Source organism: Zalophus californianus, chromosome 4, assembly GCF_009762305.2.
Source record: "Zalophus californianus isolate mZalCal1 chromosome 4, mZalCal1.pri.v2, whole genome shotgun sequence".
NCBI classification, from domain to species: domain Eukaryota; kingdom Metazoa; phylum Chordata; class Mammalia; order Carnivora; family Otariidae; genus Zalophus; species Zalophus californianus.
In genome coordinates, this window is record NC_045598.1 from 31,441,691 (window position 1) to 31,464,692 (window position 23,002).

Consider the following 23,002-nt stretch of genomic DNA (forward strand, 5'->3'; position numbering starts at 1 on the left):
ATGCAGATTGTTTAAGTAAAATTGAGTTTAAAGTTCTTTTTTAAAACATCATGTTTAGGGGTGCTTGGGTGGCTTAGTTGCTTAGGTGTCCGACTCTTGATTTTGGCTCAGGTCATGATCTCAGGGTCATGAGATCGAGCCCTGCATCAGGCTCTACGCTCAGTGGGGAGTCTGCTTGAGATTCTCCCTCCCCCCTTTCCTCTCCCCCTGCTCAAACATAGGCTCACTCTTTTTTTTTTTTTTTTTTAGATTTTATTTATTTATTTGACAGACACAGTGAGAAAGGGAACACCAGCAGAGGGAGAGGGAGAGACAGAGGGAGAAGCAGGCTTCCCGCTGAGCAGGGAGCCTGACACGGGAGTTGATCCCAGGACCCTGGGATCATGACCTGAGCCGAAGGCAGACACTTAATGACTGAGCCACCAAGGCACCCTCACTCTTTCTCAAATAAATAAATCTTAAAGAAACTGTATTATTGAGTAAAATAGGGTTACAAGGAGCACTAGGTATTTATACTTAATTGGAAGACTCTTATCTAAGCCAAGACCTGTGTTGTTAATGATTTCTCTGATCCCAAGTTATTGTAGTGTTTTAATTTCTTGAATATATTTTTACAAATATATATTGCTAAATTTTAAAAATTGAGATATATAGCTGACATATAACATATTAGTTCCAGGTGTACAACAATTTGATATTTGTATACATTGTGAAATGTCCACAATAAGTCAAGTGAATATCCATCACCACACAGTTAACAAATTTTTTTCTTGTGATGGGAACTTTTAAGATTTGCTCTCCCAGCAACTTTCAAACATACAATGTAGTATTATTAACTGTAGTCACCATGCTGTATATTACATGCCTAGGACTTAATTATTTTAGAGCTGGGACTTTGTACCTTTTGATCCCCTTTACCCATTTTCTCCACGCCCTGACCCCTACCTCTGACAAACACCAATCTGTTCTCTGTATGAGTTCAGGGTCTTTTTTAGATTCTGTATATATGTGATTTCATATGGTATTTGTCTGATTTATTTCACTTAGCATAATGCCCTCAAGTTCCATCCATGTTGTCGCAAATGGCAAGATTTCCTTCTTGCTGAATAACAGTTCCACTGTATGTGTGTACGTGTGTGTGTGCATGACATCTTCATGTACTTATCCATTGATGGATGCTTAGGCTGCTTCCATGTCTTGGCTATTATAATAACGCTGCAAGAAAAGTTTCACACAGTAACTAGTTATATTTTCTTTTTTTAAAGATTTTATTTATTTATTTGACAGAGAGGCACAGCGAGAGAGGGAACACAGCAGGAGGAGTGGGAGAGGGAGAAGCAGGCTTCCCGCGGAGCAGGGAGCCCGATGCAGGGCTTGATCCCAGGACCTGGGATCATGACGTGAGCCGAAGGCAGATGCTTAACGACTGAGCCACCCAGGCTCCCCAACTAGTTATATTTTCAAGTGATATGTTTAATATGTTTTCAACCTCAGACATATTTGTGGGCAAAGTACTTCTATATTTAAAGCTATAAGTATGACCATTAACCTGAAAAAAATTATTTTCCCACATTTCCAGACTTCTTTGACACCTAGTATTCTAGTACTGGATACACACATATTGCTACCTGGGGAACTTTCTACCGTTCTACCCTACCGTTGACCTCATTCTTTTCCTAGATAACCTCAACCCCAGAACATGATTTTGGCAAGAAGAAAACCAAAATATTTTTTACACTCAGCTCAAACATGATCTTAGATTCCCCAGAAGCCCATTTTTTAAAATTTGAAGTCTTACACATTTGTCTAGTTGTCAAAAGTGTCTGAAATAGTCATATATAATGTAAGCAGAATATCTTTTTTTTTACGCCCACCTTCCCTCTAGAACGTTACATTTGGATATATTTTTACTTTCCTTTTCCCCCCTTTAAACAGGAACACTCAACACTCACTTTCTTTGTTGTTATACTCAGACATTAGGTTGATTTTTTTCCAGTATGAAGATAGGTTTATTTTTTATATAGTACTACTTCTTTAAAAAAAAACAAAAAACGGGAAGCCTGCTTCTCCCTCTGAAACTCCCCTCTCTTGTGCTCTCTCTCATTCTCTCTCTCAAATAAGTAAATAAAATCTTTAAATAAAACCACATATAACATACAAAAAGTTTTAATGAAAATATTACCTGAAATCTCATTTTTCTGAGAAAACCAGCATTAACATCAGCCACTGGGGGAGAATAGAATGCAAGAGGCATTGATGAACAAATGAATTGTAAACATGTTCATAAATCTGAATTTATGTTGGGTGTAACTAATTTAAGGATTAATTCGGGAGAAGGCTAGAAATAAGGTGAAATGAATATTCTAGATAACATTAGAATAAGTGGTAGGAATCAGGGTTACAGTTATAAATCTGTGTTCTGGGAGAGGATAGATATTAACTTTATACCTTGTTGAATATGCATGATAAAAACCGAAGGCTACCCACTAAAAGAAACAGACTGTCACAAGTCACTGGAGAGAAAAGGAATAAAAACCATAAATTCAGTAGAACACAGGAAAGGAAAACTAAAGCAACAAAGAAAAAGCATGGTAACTACAAAGCAAAAATAAAACTCAGGAATGTGTCCAAGTATATCACTAATCACAATAAAGGCCAACAGATTAAATCACTATCCTGAGGAATAATAATGCCTGCGTTATATTTAGGGATACTTTTTTTAACATGTCAAAAGCACTTTATAACTTACATTGCAAAAGGGACATAATCAGGTGCTCTCCAAAAACAAAGGCTGATACCTTTTTTGAGAAAGAAGGTAAATTGGTGATATGACTAATTTATTTCATGTACTAACACTATTTCTTATTTAAAAAAAAAAAAATGTTTTCCGGGCGCCTGGGTGACTCAGTTGGTTAAGCGTCCAACTCTTGGTTTCAGCTCAGGTCGTGATCTCAGGGTCTTGAAATCAAGCCACGTGTGGGGTTCCCCACTGGGCACGGAGCCTGCATAAGATTTTCTATTCCTCTGCCCCTCCCCACCTAGTGCACACAGTCTCTCTCTCTAAAAAAAAGTTCAAATAATTTTTTCAAGTCTAGAAATTAATTATAACTAGTAAAGCAGTAAGCGTGTTTAATCAGTATAAGAGTTATCACTTTATGTTGGGCAGAGAAAGGATTAATTTAGTCTGTTTTGAGCAAGGCTCTCCATCACACAGCAGTGGTACAAATATCTTTAAAGTCAGAGTGACTGTTTCTGGGTTCTCTGTCTTCACTGCATTTTAATCAAGAGGGAAAAGGAGATACTTTTTATTCCTCCGCCTTTTGTCTTAACAAAAGAGAGGGCTAAAAATCCATACTTTTCCAAAAGCAGAGGCTAGCAGATTGTTTTTTAAAATCCAAATATAAGCTGCATGCAAGATTGCAGCCAAATCATCCAGAAAGGATAGAAAATAAAGGAGTGGTACAAGATCCACTAATCAAATAATAGGAAGCTGATGTATCAGTATTAATTGCCATAGATCAAGGGTGGTAAACTTTCCCTGTAAAGGGCCAGATATCAGTTACCTTGCTTTGTGGGCAATACAGTCTGTTACAACTACTCTGTTGCCATAGCATGAAAGCAGCCATAGACACACAAACAGATGAGTGTGGTTGTATTCTAATAAAACTATATACAAAAACAGGCAGAAAAACAGATTTGTTCCTCGGGTGTAGACTGCCAACCCCTGTTCTAACTGTATACTGATAACACAGCAGTGAGCAAAAAAGGCAAGATACCAGCACTTTACTCAACAATAAACAAATAAATGATCATCTGAGGTATTGACCAGTAAAACACTCTTTAGAACCTGTGAGGACATTGAATGTGATAGGAAACTAAGATGGAGTGGCAAAGGAAGTCCTCTGAGAAGAAGAGACCTTTAAGCCGAGACCTGAAGGCAGTGAAGGAAGGAGCCTTGGAAAGATCCTGCAAGGATCCTGAGGCAAGAGTGAGTCTGGCCTGTTGAGAACCAGCAAGAATTCCAGTGTGGGTGGAGGAGAGATGTGGAGATGAGTTTTGTGCATTAGATAGGTTTCCAGAGTATGTGACATTGCATTCTAAATGTGATGGGAAGGTTGTGAAGATTTTGAGCAGAAGACTGGTATAGTCTGATTTACTTTTGAAAAGTTCTCCCTGGCTGTGTGTGGGGGAGAGATAGTAGGGATGGCAAGATGGCAGATAGACTGGTTAAGAGGCAATTGTTCCAGAGTCCAGACAACAGATGATGGTGCTTTGGACTAGGGTGTTGGGAGTGGAGATGCTCTTCTGGTGGCTAGACTGTGTCAGCCAGAGCAGGCTTGGAAGCAATGTGTTGAAGAAGGCAGAGCCAATATAGTCTGGATCATTGCTATGGTCTGAACTTTTGTGTTCTCCTCAAATTCATATGTTGAAAACTTCATGCCCAAGGTGATGGTATTAGGAGGTGAGGCCTTTGGGAGATGATTAGGTCATCAGGGCAGACTTCATGATTGGGATTATTACCCTTGCAAAAGAGGTCCCACAGAGCTCACTAGCCCCTTCTGCCATGTGATGGTACAAGAAGTCTGCTACCCTGAAGAGGGCCCTCTCCTGACCATGCTGGCACCCTGATCTCAGACTCTCAGCCTTCAGAACTATGAGATGCCAGTCTATGGCATTTTGTTATATGACCACATGGGAGAGGGCTGCACACCAACATGGACCACCTGCCCTGCACTGTGAAATAAGGAAGAGCAGGGAACTCCTATTTTGCCTGAGCCAATGCATTGGGAAGTCTATTTGTTACAGCAGTTTAATCCCCTATAACTAACACAGGGGTTGTCATTGAAGTACACATGTACCCTGGAGATACTGCAGGTTCAGTTCCAGACTGCTGCAATAAAGCAAGTCAAATTTTTTCGGTTTTGCACTGCATTTAAGTTATAAGCCCAGGGGCACCTGGGTGGCTCAGTTGGTTAAGTGTCTGACTTTGGCTCAGGTCATGATCTCAGGGTCCTGGGATCGAGTCCTGCATCGGGCTCCTTGCTCTTTGCCTGCCACTCCCCCTGCTTGTGCTCTCTCTCTGACAAATAAAAAAGAATGGAGGCTGAAAGATCACAAATAAAATCTTAAAAAAATGTTATAAGCCTGTATATGTATGTATATACTATATATGCCGTCTGACTATGTATTATATATACCACACATATCTGTATGTGTGTGCTCTATATGCCGTCTGTATATGTATAATATACACCACACGTGTCTGTGTGTGTGTGCTCTATATGCCGTCTATGTATTATATACACCGCACGTGTCTGTGTGTGTGTGCTCTATATGCCGTCTATGTATTATATACACCGCACGTGTCTGTGTGTGTGTGCTCTAGATGCCGTTTATGTATTATATACACCGCATGTGTCTGTGTGTGTGTGCTCTAGATGCCGTCTATGTATTATATACACCGCATGTGTCTGTGTGCTCTATATGCCATCTATGTATTATATACACCGCACGTGTCTGTGTGTGCTCTAGATGCCGTCTATGTATTATATACACCACACGTGTCTGTGTGTGTGTGCTATAGGTGCCGTCTGTCTATGTATTATATACACCGCACGTGTCTGTGTGTGTGTGCTCTATATGCCGTCTATGTATTATATACACTGCACGTGTCTGTGTGTGTGTGCTATAGATGCCGTCTATGTATTATATACACCGCACGTGTCTGTGTGTGTGTGCTATAGATGCCGTCTATGTATTATATACACCGCACGTGTCTGTGTGTGTGTGCTATAGATGCCGTCTATGTATTATATACACCGCACGTGTCTGTGTGTGCTCTAGATGCCGTCTATGTATTATATACACCACACGTGTCTGTGTGTGTGTGCTATAGGTGCCGTCTGTCTATGTATTATATACACCGCACGTGTCTGTGTGTGTGTGCTCTATATGCCGTCTATGTATTATATACACCGCACGTGTCTGTGTGTGTGTGCTATAGATGCCGTCTATGTATTATATACACCGCACGTGTCTGTGTGTGTGTGCTATAGATGCCGTCTATGTATTATATACACCGCACGTGTCTGTGTGTGTGTGCTATAGATGCCGTCTATGTATTATATACACCGCACGTGTCTGTGTGTGTGTGCTATAGATGCCGTCTGTCTATGTATTATATACACCGCTCGTGTCTGTGTGTGTGTGCTATAGATGCCATCTGTCTATGTATTATATACACCGCACGTGTCTGTGTGTGCTATAGATGCCGTCTATGTATTATATACACCACACGTGTCTGTGTGTGTGTGCTATAGATACCGTCTGTCTATGTATTATATACACCGCTCGTGTTTGTGTGTGTGTGCTATAGATACCGTCTGTCTATGTATTATATATACTACACGTATATGTATGTATATACTATATATACTATAGTGGTCTATATAAGTGTGCAATACCATTATGTTTAAAAACATGGTATATATACCTTAACTGAAAAAATACTTTCTGGCTAAAATATACTAATCATCATCTGAGCTTTCAGCAAGTGGTAACCACTGGTCATAGATCACAATAACAAATATAAAAATGAGAAAGTTTGAAATTTTTCAAGAATTACCAAAATGTGACAGAGACCTGAAGTGCACAGGGGATAATTGGTGGCCATTTTAGAGGCTGCCTACACACTGAACATTACAATTTCTGGGGCAGAGGGAAAAGAAACATGACAAATTGTGCATTGGCTCCTAAAAGATTCCTTTTGGAAGTGGCATACAGTACTTAAGCTCATATTTTGTGGCCAAACAGGTTGCACTGTCATCACTAACTTCCAAAGGATGGGAAATTGCAGTCCTATCATGTACTGGAAAGAAGAGGGAACCCAGAACATTTGTGAACAGTACCGACTACCAGAGTCACAGGTGCAGGACGTGACGTTAACTGGGATTTGTCCTTTAGTCCAGGATGGAAACTAGGATTAAGAGGTGAGGCATTAAAGGACCCCACAATATAAAAAGAACCATAAATAACTGGGGGCCAGATAACCTCTCCACTTCCAGGGCTTAATAAAAGGTGACCAAACAGGCTTCTCCATCCTCAACCATTTTCTCAGACCTGTTATGACAACCCCCACCACCTCAAATAACTTCAAGATTAGTTGGCGGGTGGGGATGGAAACCAGCAGCCATGAATCAGCCTTGGGGGAGAAGGCCCCCCGGGGTTTGCTCCAAAAATCAAGTGAGGATTCTAAGAGATGCCCTCGTGGAGATTGGAGCAGCTTACAAGAAGGAAGTGGGAAACCTATATAGAAACAGGAGGGAGAAAGGGCGGCCAAGTGAAAAGTGTCCTGACTGGGGACGGGGGAGGGGTCCAGGGTTTGGCAGGGGTCACCCTGGGCTGGGGCTACGCATCAGAGAACTGTGCGAGAGGGAGGGCCGCACACTCCGGCCCCGGGCGACCCTATCTGAGAACGCCTGCTGGCCCAGAGGAGCCAGTGCGATGACATTCCATAAAGGACCACCGGCCAAATAAGAGAACCAGTCCCCGCCCATCTCTTAGCCCAACGCCTAAGAAGCCAGACTCCCAAGTGCGAGGCTCGGGCTCGGAGCTCTGCCGTGCGGCGCAAGCTTCCACATCGGAAGGAGGGAGAACGTCCTCCCACTGAGGATCCCAGGAACTGAAATTAAAAAGTGACTCTCCTACCCCCTGGCAGGACTGGCAGAGTAACCTCTGCACGCTGCGGGGCCAGGTTGGTCAACCGGCAGGCAGCCGCTGGGGGACAGAGGCGGCGCGCCGCCGGGTCTCGTGGGAGGTGCTGCGGCTCCCCGCGCGCAGGCGCAGTGCTGCCGGGCGGCGGGCTTAGTCCCGGCCGCCGAGGGCTCTTCGCAGCGCCCCCAGTTACTCGCGGAGAGACTGGGGCTCACAGAGGCACTCTGGCTCAGCCGAACGATGGAGATCAGAACGCCAGAGTGCGTGCGCGATGGAGGGACTTGAACCCCCAAATCTGGGGCCCCGGGGGGCGATGGTCTCGAAAAGAGTGTGATGCCGAGATTTGACTGTAGAGGGTTGGGAACCTTCCAGGTTCTCTAAAGCGCTCACTTCACGGTGCTCTGCTCATCTCCGACGGGGGTTAGTGGCATCTGCCTCCGAGTGGCTCGTGGATCCCTTTCTCCTTCCGACTCTAGGCTTGGCTCTGCAGCCCTGTGCCCGGCTGCTCCGGCTCTGAGCGCCTCCCAGGTCCGGGCCGCGATCCTGTGTCTCCCCTCTCAGAGCAGTGTGGCCCTGGGGGCATCCTCAGGTTTCTCCCGCAAGTGTCTGGTCGCCTGTGTTGCCGTTCTTGGGTCCAGAGGTCCCTAGCCCGAGTTCCTCCAGGTATGTATCCTGAGAGGAGCTTTGAGCCTGGCTGGGTTTTCGAAGACTTGCTGGGGTGGGGGTTGGGGGGGGGCAGATAGAGATTTGGAGCCCAGGAGAAAGTTGCCAGCCGAGGACATGGTGTTCCTGAGCCAGTGGGAACAAGCCATGCTCTAATGAATGAAGGCTGCAGCAACACAGGCAGCTGGAACCCATCCTTGAGGGGACACACCTGTGACCTGAGGCCTGCCAAAACTGAGCCAAGGCTGGGGTGTGGAGGAGGACGGGATTGTGGAGACGCTGGGGCTGCAGAGGTTACTTAGCAAGGCTTGGGTCAGGTGACGACTTTCAGAGACCAGGGAGAGACTGTGGAGGTTTGACTCAGAACAGAGGAAGGACAACTTAACTGAGATGGTGAACAATCTGTAGCATGGAGAAAAGAAGGCAACATAGGACAGGGGGGTTGAGGGAATGGTTCAGACAAGGCAGAACAATGGCCACACTCTCTGGGAGCTGCAAGGAAGGCTTGGTGTCTCATGGCTCCTTTCTCCTCCAGCTCTGCCTCCTTAACTCCCTGACCTTGCCTAGGAGGAAGAAGAGATGACCACTTCCCAGGTAAGAGGCAGTTTTCCTTTTTCAGTCCAGACTCTTGAGGAAAAACATAAGTTCCTCTTTCTTCCTTAGGAAAGGAGAAGGAAATATTCATGGAGCACTTACTGCATGCTAGATACACTCAACATTGACTTTTCTTTTAATTTTCACAATAGGTGTGAGAAGTGGATATTATTCCCATTTTACAGATGTAGCAACTGCCTCAGTGAGGTTTAGAGGCTTGTCAAGTTCACCAAGCTATTAAATGGGGAAGTCAGGATTCATCTCTAGGTCCCTTGCCTCTGCTGTACACGTTGTCAATGGACAAGTCTTGTTATCCATGGACTGGGCATAAGTTGTCCACATCCAAAGGACTGGGTCTAATCTGTGAAATGAGGGACTCCAAAGAGAATGCTACCTTCAGGCCTGATGCCCTCCTTTAAGTTTGTTCTCTACCTGACATGTTGCTCCTTCATTTATCCACTTAGTTGTGATGCTCTTTTTATTTGTAAGAGTAAGACAAATTGACTTAGGTACACCTCTTCGAAATATGTGGTTTCTTTGGGGGAGATTAATATATACATGTGTAAAATAGTGATTACTCATGTATCCATTAATTAAAATGAAAGAAGCCATATTTAAGTATCAATCTGAGGATTGAAGTCCATGGTATCAGTGCTAGAGCAGGGTGATTGAGGAAGACTTCCTAAAGTAGGTGAGCTTTTGTTTCTTAAAGAGAAGATTTGAGTATATGAACTTCCATACCTCTTTCAAGTCTTTACTTTTTTTTATTGTTGATAATTGTTTTATGGCCTAATAGGTGGTCAATTTTTACAATGTTTCATGTGTGCTTGAGTACAATATGTATTTTCTAATGGTAGGTGCCAACATCTATAGGTGTCCATTTATTTTTGTTTGACCCATCAGTAATTGAGGAAAAAAAATATGTGAAATTTCTTTGGGTAGTAGATATGTCAGTTTCTCTGTACAATACTTACATTGTTTAAAAAGATGTAATTCGTGGATGTTTTAAGAGGCATATACAAGTTTAGGGTTGTTATATCTTCACGGAGAATTGAATTTTTTATCTCTATGCACTGACCTTTTATTTCACTAGTGATGCTTTTCGTCTAGAAATTTACTTTGTTTGATATTACTATAGCTATTCCAGCTTTCTTTTGGTTATTATTTTTTTCCATACTTTTATTTCAACCTTTTCATGGCCTTATGCTTTAGGTGTATCTCTTGTTAACAATTTAAAGCTGAAAAAAAAATTTAAAGCTAAATTCTCCCTCCTCCCCCCTCATCTCTGCCTTTTAACTGGCAGGTTTAGTCTATTTGCTTTTAGTGTAGTTATTGGTATATTTGATGTGTTTATACCATCTTACCTTTTTTTAAAAGTAGGCTCCACACCCAGTGTGGAGCCCAACGTGGGGCTTGAACTCACAACCTTGAGATCAAGACCCAAGCTGATATCAAGAGTCAGACACTTAACTGACTGAGCCACCCAGGTGCCCCTATACTTACATTTTAATTTTATTTGTCCATTTTTCTGTTTTTTCCCTCCTTTCTTACCTTTTGGTTTTTGTATATTGTTTTTTAAGTGGCTAGGGGTTTTTTTTTTTACCCCTCTGTATTTGTTTTAAATTTAAAACCTATATCTATTCTTTGGGTGGTTATCCTTGAAATTTTATGATATATTTGCAAATCTAAGTTTAAACAACTCAAAGAATATTGCAAAGACTTTAAAACTCTTTACTACTGATCGCATCTTCACTTGACTTGTAAGCGATTATTTTCTGCATTTTAATTCTGCATTCTAATTAAGTTTAATTTAAGTTTAATTTAACTTAATAAATTAGATATTATTAGAATTATTTTATACAGACAATGTTTGGATTTGTGTACATATTTATCACTTATTCACGTGCCATTCCTTCTCAGACTTTTGGGATCACTTTTCATTTTCTTCAAGTGCATTCTTTTTTTTTAAATTTAATTTAATTTTATTATGTTAGTCACCATACAATACATCATTACTTTTTGATGTAGTGATCCACGATTCATTGTTTTAGTATAACACCCAGTGCTTCATGCAGAACGTGCCCTCCTTAATTCCCATCACCAGGTTAACCCATCCCCCCACCCCCCTCCCTCTAAAACCCTCAGTTTGTTTCTCAGAGTCCATAGTTTCTCATGGTTTGTCTCCCCCTCCCATTTCCCCCCACCCCATTTTTCCCTTCCTTCTCCTAATGTCCTCCATGCTATTTCTTATGTTCCACAAATAAGTGAAACCATATGATAATTGACTTTCTCTGCTTGACTTATTTCACTTAGCATAATCTCCTCCAGTCCCATCCATGTTGGTGTAAAAGTTGGGTATTCATCCTTTCTGATGGCTGAGTAATATTCCATTCTATATATGGACCACATCTTCTTTATCCATTCATCTGTTGAAGGGCATCTCGGCTCTTTCCACAGTTTGACTATTGCAGACATTGCTGCTGTGAACATTGGGGTGCATATGGCCCTTCTTTTCACTACATCTGTGTCTTTGGGGTAAATACCCAGGGGTGCAATTGCTGGGTCATAAGGTAGCTCTATTTTTAATTTTTTAAGGCACCTCCACACTGTTTTCCAAAGTGGCTGTACCAACTTGCATTCCCACCAACAGTGTAAGAGGGTTCCCCTTTCTCCACAATCTCTCCAACATTTGTTGTTTCTTGCCCTGTCCATTTTTGCCATTCTAACTAGTGTAAGGTGGTATCTCAGTGTGGTTTAGATTTGAATTTCCCTGATGGCTAATGATGAACATTTTTTCATGTGTCTGTTAGCCGTTTGTATGTCTTCTTTTGAGAAGTGCCTGTTCATGTTTTCTGCCCATTTTTTGACTTGATTATTTGTTTTCTGGGTGTTGAGTTTGAGAAGTTCTTTATAGATCTTGGAAATCAGCGCTTTGTCTGTAGTGTCATTTGCAAATATCTTCTCCTATTCTGTGGGTTGCCTCTTTGTTTTGTTGACTGTTTCCTTTGCTGTGCAGAAGCTTCTTATCTTGATGAAGTCCCAAAAGTTCATGTTTGCTTTTGTTTCACTAGCCTTTGGATACGTATCTTGAAAGAAGTTGCCGTAGCCGATGTTGAAGAGGTTACTGCCTATGTTCTCCTCTAGGATTTTGATGGATTCCTGTCTCACATTGAGGTCTTTCATCCATTTGGAGTTTATCTTTGTGTATGGTGTTAGAGAATGGTCGAGTTTCATCCTTCTGTATATAGCTGTCCAATTTTCCCAGCATGATTTATTGAAGAGACTGTCTTTTTTTATTTTCTTTTTTTTTAAAGATTATATTTATTTATTTATTTATTTGACAGAGAGAGAGACACAGCAAGAGAGGGAACACAAGCAGGGGGAGTGGGAGAGGGAGAAGCAGGCTTCCCACAGAGCAGGGAGCCTGATATGGGGCTCGATCCCAGGACACTGGGATCCTGACCTGAGCCGGAGGCAGACACTTAACAACTGAGCCACCCAGGCACCCTATGAGACTGTCTTTTTTCCACTGCATATTTTTTCCTGCTTTGTCGAAGATTATTTGACCATAGAGTTGAGGGTCCATATCTGGGTTCTCTATTCTGTTCCATTGGTCTATATATCTGTTTTTGTGCCAGTACCATGCTGTCTTGGTGATCACTGCTTTGTAATATAGCTTGAAATTGAGCAACGTGATGTCCCTAGCTTTGTTTTTCTTTTTCAACATTTCCTTGGTGATTCGGGGTCCTTTCTGATTCCATACAAATTTTAGAATTGTTTGTTCCAGTACTTTGAAAAATGTTATTGGAATTTTGATCGGGATGGCATTGAAGGTATAGATTGCTCTGGGTAGCATAGACATTGTAACAATGTTTATTCTTCTGGTCCGTGACCGTGGAATGTTTTTCCATCTTTTTGTGTCTTCTTCAATTTCTTTCATGAGTGTTCTGTAGTTCCTAGAGTATAGATCCTTAACTCTTTGGTTAGGTTTATTCCGAGGTATCTTATGGTTTTTGGTGCTTTCGTAAATGGAATCGTTTCTCTAATTTCTCTTCCTACAGTTGCATTGTTAGTGTATAAGAAAGCAACTGATTTCTGTGCATTGATTCTGTATCCTGCCACATTACTGAATTGCTGTATGAGTTCTGGTAATTTGGGAGTGGAATGTTTTGAATTTTCCACATAAAGTATCATGCCGTCTGTGAAGAGAGAGAGTTTGACTTCTTCTTTGCCAATTTGAATACCTTTTATTTCTTTTTGTTGTCTGATTGCTGTTGCTAGGACTTCTACTACTATGTTGAACAATAGTGGCGAGAGTGGGCATCCTTGACGTGTTCCTGATCTTAAGGGAAAGGCTCTCAGCTTTTCCCCATTGAGGATGATATTCGTTGTGGGTTTTTCATAGATGGATTTTATGAACTTGAGGAATGTTCCCTCTATCCCTATACTCTGAAGAGTTTTAATCAGGAAAGGATGTTGTATTTTGTCAAATGCTTTTTCTGCATCAATTGAGAGGACCATATGGTTCTTCTCTCTCCTCTTATTAATGTGTTCTATCACATTGATTTTTTGCGAATGTTGAACCACTCTTGCATCCTGGGGATAAATCCCACTTGGTCGTTGTGGATGATCCTTTTAATGTATTGTTGGATCCTAATGTATTTAATGTATTGTTGAGGATTTGGAATCCATATTCATCAGGGATATTGGTCTGAAATTCTCCTTTTTGATAGGGTCTTTGCCTGGTTTGGGGATTAAGGTAATGCTGGCCTCATAGAATGAGTCTGGAAGTTTTCCTTCTGTTTCTATTTTTTGAAACAGCTTCAGTAGAATAGGTATTATTTCTTCTTTGAATGTTTGGCAGAATTCCCCAGGGAATCCATCAGGCCCTGGACTCTTGTTTTTTGGGAGGTTTTTGATCACTGCTTGAGTCTCGTTACTGGTTATTGGACTATTCAGGTTGTCAATTTCTTCCTGTTTGAGTCATGGCAGTTTATTGGTTTCCAGGAAGGCATCCATTTCATCCAGATTGCTCAGTTTATTGGCATATAGTTGTTGATAATAATTTCTAATAATTGTTTCTAATTCCTTGGTGTTAGTCGTGATCTCTCCCCTTTCATACATAATTTTATTAATTTGGGTCCTTTCTCTTTTCTTTTGGATAAGTCTGGCCAGTGGTTTATCGATCTTATTAATTCTTTCAAAGAACCAGCTTCTGGTTTCGTTGATCTGATCTACTGTGTTTCTGGTTTCTAATTCATTGATCTCTGCTCTAATCTTAATTATTTCTCTTCTAATGCATGGCTTAGGCATCATTTGTTGTTTTTTTAGTTCTTTAAGGTGTAGAGTTAGTTGGTGAATTCAGGATTTTTCTTTTCTTTTCTCTTCTTTTTTGAGTAAGGTTTGGATGGCTATGTATATCCCCCTTAGACCGCCTTTGCAGTATCCCATAGGTTTTGGACCGATGTGTTTTCGTTCTCATTGGTTTCCATGAATTGTTTAAATTCTCCTTTGATTTCCTGGTTGACCCAAACATTCTTGAGCAGAGTGGTCTTAACTCCAAGTGGTTGAATTTCTTCCAAATTTTTTCTTGTAATTGAGTTCCAGTTTTAAAGCATTATGGTCTGAGAATATGCAGGGAATAATCTCAGTCTTTTGGTATTGGTTGACACCTGATTTGTGACCCAGTATATGGTCTATTCTGGAGAAAGTTCCATGTGCGCTCGATAAGAATGAGTATTCTGTTGTTTTAGGGTGGAATGTTCTGTATATATCTGTGAGGTCCATGTGGTCCAGTGTGTCTTTCAAAGCTCTTGTTTCTTTGTTGATTTTCTGCTTAGATGATCTGTCTATTGCTGAGGGTGGAATATTGAAGTTTCCTACAATTAATGTATTATTATCAAGATGACTCTTTATTTTGGTTAACAGTTGTATTATGTAGATGGCTGCTCCCATGATGTGGGCGTAGATATTTACAATTGTTAGATCTTCTTGTTGGATAGACCCTTTTAGAATGATATAGTGTCCTTCTGTGTCTCTACTGTAACTACAGTCTTTAGCTTAAAATCTAATTTGTCTGATATAAGAATTGCTACCCCAGCTTTCTTTTGAGGTCCATTGGCATGGAAGATGGAGCTCCATCCCTTCACTTTCAGTCTGGATGTATCTTTAGGTTCAACGTGGGTCTCTTGTAGACAGCATATGGATGGGTCCTGTCTTTTTATCCAGTCTGCAATCCTGTGCTGTTTTATGGGAACATTTAGGCCATTCACGTTGAGAGTGATTATTGAAAGATATGAATTAATTGTCATCATGTTGCCTGTGAAGACATTGTTTTTATAGATTGTCCCTGTAAATTTCTGTTGTATATCACTCTTGGAGTCTTTCTCCTTTTAGAGAACCCCCCTTAATATTTCTTGCAGGGCCAGCTTCGTGGTCACATATTCTTTCAGTTTCTGCCAGTCGTGGAAGCTCTGCATCTCTCCATCCATTCTAAATGACAGCCTTGCCGGATAAAGTATTCTTGGCTGCATGTTCTTCTCATTTAGTATCCTGAATATGTCTTGCCAGGCCTTTCTGGCTTGCCAGGTCTCTGTGGATAGGTCTGACATTCTGATGTTCCTCCCTCTGTACGTAAGGAATCTCTTTCCCCTAACTGCCCTTAAGATGGTTTCCCTGGTTCTAAGACTATAAGTTTTACTATTACATGCAGGGCATTGGCTTGTTTCCCTTGATCTTGGGAGGGGTCCTCTCTGCCTCTAGGGCATGAATGTTTGTTTCATTCCCCAGATTAGGGGAAGTTCTCAGCTACGATTTGCTCAAATATATCTTCTAGTCCTCTCTCTCTCCATCACCTCAGGGATCCCAATAATTCTGACATTGGAATGTTTCATGGTGTCACTTATTTCTCTGATTCTGTTTTCATGGATTTTGAGTTGTTACTCCCTGGCCTCCTCTTTTTCCTTCTTGTCCATCAGTTGGTCTTCTAGATCACTAATTCGTTCTTCTGCCTCGCTTACCCTAGCTGTTAGATTATCTAGATTGGATCTCATTGATAGCATTTTTAAATTCTGCCAATTCAGCTTTCATTTTTGCCCTTAGAGACTCTATGTTGCCATTAATCAATTTCTCCATTCTAGCCATTGTCTTCACAACTGCTGACCTGAATTCCATTTCCAACATCTTGGTTATATCTGTATCCATTTGTAAATCTGTGGCAGAAGTCACAGTCTCTGAGTCTTCCCTATTTTGGGGGTTCCTCCTCCTAGTCATTCTGTTGAGGGGTGGCTGAGGGAATGTACAGTGTTCAAATTATTGACCACAACCCAAGCAACATGCACCTGTTTTATAGGAACCTTAGGGTTGTCGGGCTCTTGTTCTCCCAGCCTGTCTTCTGGGGGAGGGGCCTGCCATGCTGTTACTCAGGCAACCGTGTTTGGGCAGAGTTGCCCTCCCCCTGTGGGGGGGATGGGCTCTTTGGGGGGACTTTTGTTCTCTGGCAGCTTCCCCCGGTAGTTTTCCAGGTCTCTTCCGAGAGTCAGAGCAGAAGAGATCATTTTCAACCCTCTGCTTCAGAGCAGAGAGATCACAGTCTGTTCTTCAGTGAGCTCTCCAGGCCACACTATCTCCATTTCTGTCTGTGCTGTTATAAACTGCAGTGTCCTGGGTTGTGCACTCTCAGCAGTGCTCCCAGTCCTCGCCTCCAGGTTGGGGCACAGGGGCACATCTCTGCCCTTTGTGCTTCTAAAACTGCCAGCCCCCATTTCACTTGCACGGCCCTGCTGCTCTGGGATTCAGTCCAGGGGGCTGCCATAAAGTCCTTTCCCAGCTGCTACCGGTCTGCGAATCTGTGTCCCATCCCCAGTGCGAGAGGCTTTCAAGCACCGATGATGTAGGATCCCCACGGCTCGGCTCCCTCCCTCTTCTGTTTATCTTCCCATATCTGCCCGCAGAATCACGGCTCTCCACTTCATACCTCAGAACCAACCGCCTGTGATATTCTTTTTGTAGAGATCCAGATCTATCTTCTTACATCTCAGGCTGATTTCATGGGTGTTCAGAGTGGTCTGGTAGATATCCAGCTCAATTCCGGGGACCAGTTGGAATAGGGTCCCCTACTCCACCATCTTTTCCTCCCCCTCAAGTGCATTCTTTAGAATTTTCTTTTTAATGCCTCTTAAGACATTCCATTTATTTTTTCACAATTGTATGTTATTTCTAGATAATTTCTTTGCTTGATTATCTTATAAATGCGTCTTTTATTTTCTCAAATGATTTATGTATTGCTGCTCTGGTTCTGTATCTAGTAGTTTCAATATCTATAGTTGTTGGTAGTCTAAATTTGTTTTCTGCTGACTCTCACCTTTGGTGACTTTAATTGTTAGCTCACTGATTGATCTTAATATGTATGAGTCCTATGGGAAATTTTCCTCCAGAGGGAATTTGCTTCTGTATCTGCCAGTAGCTTAGAGGATGCTGCTAGATGATTCCCGTTCCTTAGAGTCAGTCTAACTTGCCCACCCTGCAGCTGGCACAGGTTCTGTATGACATAGCAGTGCTGCTGTTGGCATCTTTCTGTGGGGCAAACCTATGCCTTCCAACTGCCTGCCACTCTGATACCAGCTCACTCTGTGGTTTTGCTTTATTTCTCATTTTCAGTTGTGGGGAAAAGAATAGTCCTTTTTCAGTTGTTTCTAGTTAGGCGAAATTCCTTGTTTTTGTAAAATAATGTTATTGGCCTGTAAAACTTACAAATATTTTTATATCTGGTTTACTGTTTTTCAACTTTACTAGTAATCCAAGAAATGTCGATTATAAAATATTGAAATGGCATTTTTGGCCACCTGTCAAAGGTAGATACATGCTTTTTAAAAAATGTCATTTTGCCACAAACATTTTGAGGGCTTTTGGAAATATGTGTCAAAAGTCTTTAAAGTGTGGGGTGTCTAGGTGGCTCAGTTGGTTGGGCATCTGCCTTCAGCTCAGGTCATGATCCCAGGGTCCTGGAATTGAGCCCTGCATCGGGCTCCCTGCTCAGCGGGGAGCCTGCTTCTCCCTCTCCCACTCCCCTTGCTTGTGTGCTCTTTCTCTCTCTCTGTCCAATAAATAAATAAATACAGTCTTTTAAAAAAAAGTCTTTAAAGTGCCTATATCTTTGACCTAGCAATTCTACTTCTAGGAATTTACCCAAAGAAAAAAGTTGATAAGTGCATATAATTTAAATACAATGATATAACTTGCAGTGAGTAATAGTAATAGTCAGTATAGTAATAAAAACTGGGAAGCAATTTAAGTGTTCAATATAGGGAGACTGTTAAATAAATTATGATATAACCATAAGGTAACCATTCTGTGGCTATTAACAAGGGTAGAAGAATATTTACTAATAAGGGGAGAAGTTCATGATACTGTAATTGAAAAATATTTTTTAAGTTGTAAAGAATATTCCCAATTAAAAAAAATCTACGTATGTATGCCAAAATATAAATAACAGTTATTTGGGGGGGCAAGTGATTATATATTATGTATTTTTTTCTGTAGTTTTCTCTTATTTTCTATAGCACTTTTGTTATCAGAAAAAAGTAGCAAATGAAATGTGATTCCCTTTTGGGGGGCAGGGAGTTATTAGAGATGTTTGTTGTTTTTATTATCAAGTTTTCTTTCCATAGATGAATAGTAATTAATTAGCACAAACTCTGGGAGGGGGGAAAGGTTCATGATTTAAGTGTCTAGCCTAGAAATATAGGCTAGCACTCCATCAAACTAGTGGGCTAGATCAGTGGGGGTTTTTTTTCAAATTTTTAAATTTAAATTCAATTAGCCAAGGTATAGTACATCGTTAGTTTTTGATATAATATTCAGTAATTCATTAGTTATGTAGATGTGTTTTTTATATATATATAAAAAGAATATATAGCATTGAAAAATAATCCCAGCCAAGTGGTACTATAGTTGTATTGCAAAGGCATTCTAGAAGCAAGGAATATGAAGAAGAACCATGGGACACCTGGGTGGCTCAGTCAGTTAAGCGTATGACTCTTGATCTCAGGCCAGGTGTTGATCTCAGTGTCATGAGTTCAAGCCCCACATTGTGCTCCATGCTCGGCAATGGAGACTACCTAAAAAAGAAGAGGAGGAAGAGGAAGAAGAAGAACCAGAGGTTGTGCTTTCTTTATATAAGGCCAAATAGATCAGAGGCTTAGAGTATATATTTATATCAGCAGCTAATTTATCTGTGCCTATACTACTCACTGCATGTAGGATCATTATAAATATGAGTTATCTTAACACTGCCAGTGATTTTTCCACACAATCTATAGTGGCACAGCCATATATACACTTGATGTTGCTTTTTCTTTAATAGCTGAAATAAAACATAGGGTTGGGTATTAAAAACTGTGGTTTTAGGCATTTATAATAACATCTTTATTATATTTAGGAATTAATTTTAGAAAATAACACAGTGCAACTGATGTGATCATTCATTATTGACTAAGAACAAATCCAATTTATTTTTGTAAATTTGTAAACAAACTCTTTAACAAATATTGTCAATCTCCCAATATTCAAGACCAGGTCAAAATATTAGCAGTATTTCTATATTCAAGACCAACTTGAATATTTTCATTTTTACAGCCAGTTCCCAAAAGCTTCTCATAATTAAGAATTGAAAACAAGTGCTACAGTATGAACATGCCTAATTATTGGGCATTTATTTTGATCAGCTTTGTTTCTGAAGTTGTTGTATCTCTGGATTTAGAATTTTGCATTAATTCACTTCATTATAACAAATGCTTTATATAGGAAATAAGTTTGTGAGGATTCTGAAACAGAATTAAGACAGGGGCTAGGTATCCAGAACATATGTTGTAAGCATGTCTTGTTAACATTTAAACTGCCATTTATTTTACTATCAAAAATGGGTTTATTCAGGAAAAGCAGAGAACTGCAAGTAGGGACAAGCAAACTAAGGCAAAGCCGTAGACAAGTCTGGAGAACACAGGAGAGGAATGCCCTCTTATAGAGGAAAGGAGTGGGGGAAATTGGGAGGGCTGTTATAAACAAAAAGTCCATTGGAGTAAACTGGGAGTTCAGAGTATAGTGCCTATTCATTGGCTGAGTTGTGACAGTCTCTCATTGGCTGGGCTATTGTCAGGGCAGGAGAAAACCTTTCTTCCTCCTGCTGGGATAATAAAGTAGTAGCTAAAGTAGTGTCAACTTGGAAGGTACAACAGGCACTTTTCTTGTTGGGTCTGCATTTGACCCAGTGGTAGGGTGTGAGAGTTCCCCCTGCCGAATGAGGTTTCCTTTTATTAATTTTCAGTCTTTAAGTCACATATAATATATAGTCCTAGAAAATAAGAGTTACAATTATACACTAAGTATTGATGATGTTGATTTCAAGACTGAAATATCATTACTGAATTATATAAGGCTTTACAAAAGGCACCGAATTTCATTCTTAGAGTCTCCCCACAGTACAACTTATTGTTTCTTCTTAGAACCATAATGCATCAAATAGCCACACTAAAAGATCTATCACATCTTTAATCATAGTAGTTGTCTTATAGTGCAATAATTGGGAAGAAAAGCACTAGCTTTTCAGTAATCCCATAAAATGATTTTCATTTTGTAGGACATGTGTTTGCCTATGCTCAAACTGCCAGTTCTTCCCAAGAGCATTTTAAGACCTAGTCACTTATGGGGCACCTGGGTGGCTCAGTTGGTTAAGCATCTGCCTTTGGCTTGGGTCATGATCCTGGGGTCCTGAGATGGAATCCCTCATTTGACTCCCTGCTCAGTGGGGAGTCTGCTTCTGCCTCTCCCAATGCCCCCCCCATGCTCTCTCTCTCTCTCTCTCGTATGCTCTCTAGCTCTCAAATAAATAAATAAAATCTGAAAAAAAAAAAAAAGACCTAGTCACTCTTGGGGCACATGGTTGGCTCAGTCAGTTAAGCATCCAACTCTTGATCTCAGCTCAGGTCTTAATCTCAGAGTCCTGAGTTCAAACCCTGTGTTGGGCTCCACGCTAAGCAAGGAGCCTACTTAAAAAAATAAAAAAACAAAATAAATAAATAAAAAGAGGGAGGAAAAAAAAAGACCTAGCCACTCTATTTGGGTAAGAATGCAGCTGTATTTATCCTTGGTAGTTAGTCTGTAAGATAGTTCAAGGAATCTACAAGTGTGCTTAAAAATAGAAATTATATCTTGCTAATCAAATGAAAACTTTACATTTTGTGAACATGGGGGTCAGAAGGTTGTTAATATGATCAGAAGGGTTCTGAACTCTAAGTAAATGGTTATTGTTTTTAAAAATAATCATTGCTTATTGACATCTGTTATTCTCATTTTGGTTTATATTTTCTCTGTTTATTTCACTGATGTATCCCAAGTACCTAGACCACTATTCTTTAAATGGGTTTTAAATTTAGACATTTCTTTTTTATTTCTTTTAACTGAAGTATAGTTGACACAGAAGTTTATTTTATTAAATGTTGTTTTGCCATCCTGTGAGATGATCACATAGGTTTTCCTCTTTCACTTGTTATGATTACAGAAGTAATAGATTTTCTAATGACAGTTGTTCAAAGAACCAAAATTCTCTTTAGCTAAAAGAAACTTATTGAAGGATATTTGGTAGCTCACAGAATCTCCTCAGAGGCCAGAAAGACAACCTGGAAGCTACACAATTTGGAACAAAGCCCAAATCACACAACTGGGCCATCCCAGTGGAGAGACCACTGCTGCAGGGCAGACACGCAGTTTGCACTGCTGACCCAGGGCTGCAGACACCACCCCTAGAACATTTGCCTCTAGTGCTTCTGGAACTGGATGTCTCTGCTGCCATCCTTACCATTTCCAGCCATTAACTTCTGAATTAAAGACTTGTGCGTGTGCATCTGGTGGGCTAACCAAAGGACACTGGCAAGTGAGTTTCTGGCTTCTATCTTGAAGACACACAGATGCATAAGGTGAAGAATTTCCTAGACATAGGGTGTTTAAAGTTGCTGTGTTGCCAAAAAGAATGACAGATCAAGGAACCTTTAGATTTGTTTAATAATAAAGATAGCTGTTAGCCTGCCTAATTATGCAGAGTTCAGTGAACTTAATGCTGAATTATAACTTTAAAGTGAAATGGAACCTGGCTGTGTAGATAAGTAAGTACATAAAGAAAATGGACATCTCCAAGTATGTATCTAAAACACATATAACACTATGGGTCTGTGTACAGTTGTGGGGAGTGAGGAAAGGGGGAGTAGTTAAGGCTGAAACACAAGTTTGGGGCAGCGGGATGATAGTGATACTCTTCACTGAGATAAGTAACAGAGGAGATGGAGATGTATACGTGTGTGTTTGTGGAGGGGGAGTTAGAAGACATTTTGAAGTGCCTGTGGGACATCCAATTAAAGAAGTCTAGAAGGAAGTTAGATATCAAGATCTGAGACAGATCCAGGTTAAAGATACATGGTAAGTTGTCACCATGTATATGGTCATTAAAGTCAAGGGCTTGGTTGAGATCATCCAGCCGATATGTGACAAGAGAAGAAAAAGAAGGTAACTAGAGAAAAACCTTGAGGAACACAGATATTTAAGGAATGGTCACAAAAAGAGGGGCCAGAGTAGAGGTTATGTTGCAAGAAGGCAAGAGGGTATAGACCAATGAGGAGGCAGAGGTGGGATGGTGGCTCAGAATAGTGGTGGCAGCAGAGAGAAAAGAGATCTTTAGGAAGATTTAGTGATGGAGCAGGTGTGAGAGATGACACAGAGGAAGTAAATGATAATGCCTATTTTGCTGGCTTGAACATCCGAGTGGTTGGAGGTGTGGTTTCTTGAGTTAGGGAACGTTGGGAGAAGCAGGTTTGGAAAGGGAGATAAAGTCAGAATTAAGCAAGTTGATTTAGATGGCTTTGAAATATCCAAGTAGATTTTTATTTCATTTGGTAAATATTTATCAATTACCTACTTCATACTGAATGTTCATCAAGTAGATAGTGGGGTCTAGAACTCTAGACCTGGCTAGAGGTCTTGGCTG

General features: G+C 40.7%; 1 long non-coding RNA gene across 2 annotated transcripts in view; it reads left to right on the top strand.

Moving 5' to 3' along the window:
* Positions 1–7,886: 7,886 nt before the first annotated feature.
* Positions 7,887–23,002, top strand: part of LOC113935571 — a 44,133-nt gene continuing 29,017 nt past the window's right edge. For both annotated transcript variants that reach the window (XR_003524072.1, XR_003524073.2), the window contains exons 1-2: positions 7,887–8,376; positions 8,912–8,970. This is a non-coding gene — a long non-coding RNA (uncharacterized LOC113935571). The remainder of the gene's footprint in view (positions 8,377–8,911; positions 8,971–23,002) is intronic.